Below are 2,654 nucleotides of genomic sequence, written 5' to 3'. Positions count from 1 at the left end.
ATCCATATTAATCTATATTTACTGCCTAATAGCATTCGATTATACAGACATACGTATTTTACTTTGTCTAATTTTAATTAATGAACATTTGTGTTCTTTCTACTTTTGGCAGTTATAAATATTGCAGTTATGAATACTTATATATTTTAATTTTCCTCCCTAGATGTATACACCAGAGTGAAATGGATGGACACTATGGTAATTATACTGAACTTTGAGAACTAAAATGTGTTTCATAGTGGTATGTACTTTGCACTCCCACCAAAAATGTATGAGGATTTAAATTTCTCCGGTCTTCGTGAACTGTTTCTCCATTTTTTAATGACAGTGATCTTAGTAAGCATGAAGAAATATTTCGTTATGATTTTAATTTGCTATTTCCTTAAGGATTAGGGATGTTGATGGACTTCTTGTGTAGTTACTGGCCACTTACATATCTTCCTGCAGGAATACCTGTTCAACCACTTTGCCCCTGCAGTTTGGATGCTGAATGTCCATTACAGCCCCATGTTTAATAAGGTTGTTCCTGGGGTGGTAGTGTTGGGAAGTGCTGTAGACTTTTAACTCATTTCCTGATTGTCCCCCAAATACTCATTGGCGACACTCAAGGTTCCTGTTAGTTACTTTCTGGCATTGCCAAGACAAAAATACCAAACATCCAAAGTTCAAGGAGGAAAGGTTTATATCAGCTCACACCTTACAGAGGTTTCAGTCCATAGCTGGCTGACTTCAGGGCAGGGTGGCATGGGACAGGGGTATCACTGGCAGAAACAGTTCATGACACAGCAGGTAGAAGGCAGCCGAGCAACAAACAGCAGCAGGAAGCCTGTCTTCCTTCTCTCCCTTTATATTCCATGCAGGCTATCAGCCTATTGATTAGTGCCATATGTATCCAGGGAAGGGCTTCCATTATCCACACCCAGAAATATGCTAATTACAACTAGAGGATGAATTTAATACCACAGACTCTTAATGACAGTATCACATATCCTAGATCCAGCCAGCCTCAAAAGCCCTACATATGAGCATACGAGGCTTTAGAGAGGATATCTAGACACAAGCCATAATAAGGTTGCAACATTTTGCTCAGGGAACTCCTGGGTTTCAATTTGAACCTTACTTACAAGATTCCTCATGCAATATTTAACCTTTATTATTATGTTTGCATCATTCTAGCATATTAATGGTGAAACAAAAGACATCACACTACTTGTACTATTCTGTTCTTAGTAATTGTATTTCCATTTACAAAGTATAGTACTTGATTGCTGCAAACATCAAATCCTAGAAAATGTAGCATGCCTACATATGATGTTAATATCATTCTTAAATAATTGTTAGCTGAAGATTTATTTGAAAAATATATTTCCATTTTTTCTGAAATAGACAATTTTGATGAGTTTTCAGATAGTGTTTCAGAAGATAGTATAGTCAGGGCTCCATCGTATTCAAATGGAAATAACCCTAAATTAGCTGACTTGAAGTGCTATGAAATAGTCAATTGAAGTTGTGATTGCACTTCAGAGTTATGACTTCACAGGCACACGAGGCAGGAATGTTGATGTCAGTGATACCACTCACACATTGCAGTTTTTAAACTACTCTTTACTGAGAAATTAATTTCAAAAATTTCAGTGAAATGAATGCTGCAGTGGCCAACTTGGCATCAAAACTACCTGGCCTGAAAAGATTCTCACAAATGGGTGAAGGGAAAGAAAATGAGGGCAATAAATTTATTTAGTTAGTTAGCTGTTTACTTTCGGTAATGTTACTACAAGATACTGTGCAGAAACCTGAACTGAAGCTGTGATCCACATAACTGTTTTGAACATACCTTATGTCAGACAAATTATGACTGGTAAAAGATTCGGATTTTTGCTTCACTATCTCCATATCTTGCATATCTGCTAGTCAAACAAAGGTTCAGATTTCATTACAGAATTGCAGAAGACCAAACTGGTGTATAATCTTCTTGATGACTTACTGCAGTCTGCTTGCCAGTATTTTATTAAGGATGTTTGCATTTATGTTCATTAGGGAGATTGGCCTTTAGCTCTCTTCTTTGGTTGGGTCTTTCTCTGGTTTTGGTATTAGGGTAATACTTGCAGGAATGTTAGAGAGAATTGCTTCCCTTTCAGTTTCATTGAAGAGTTTGAGGAGTGTTGGAATTAAGTCTTCCTTGAATTTCTTGCAGAATTCAGCTTTGAATCCATTGGGACCTGTGTTTTTCTTTGTTGATAAGGTTCTAATTAACTGAAATTGGGTTATTCAACAGTTTTGTGTCTTCTTGATCTAGCTTTGGTGATTCATTTTTTTAGGAATCTGTCCATTTTTTTCTGAGTTATCAAAACCTATGAGAGTAAATGTTTTTTGAAGAACGTACTGATGATCTTTTGTATTTCCACAGGGACTGTAGTGATATCCTTTTCACTTTTTATTGCATGAATTTGAATTTTTCTTTCTTTTGTTAGTAAAGTTGGCCAAGAGACTATCAATTTTATTTATTCTTTCAAAGAACCAATTCTTTGATTCATTAATTCTTTGTACTGTTTTCTTAGTCTCAACTGTGGTGATTTCTGCTCTGATTTTTATAAAATTTCCTCCCTTCTTTTGGCTTTGGGCTTGACTTGCTCTTCTTTTTCAAATATTTGAGG

Source organism: Cavia porcellus, unplaced genomic scaffold (genome assembly GCF_034190915.1).
Source record: "Cavia porcellus strain 051 isolate PalLab524CR breed Dunkin Hartley unplaced genomic scaffold, mCavPor4.1 scaffold_5, whole genome shotgun sequence".
In the NCBI taxonomy this organism is placed as follows: Eukaryota; Metazoa; Chordata; class Mammalia; order Rodentia; family Caviidae; genus Cavia; species Cavia porcellus.
Note: the sequence above shows the minus strand (reverse complement) of the source record.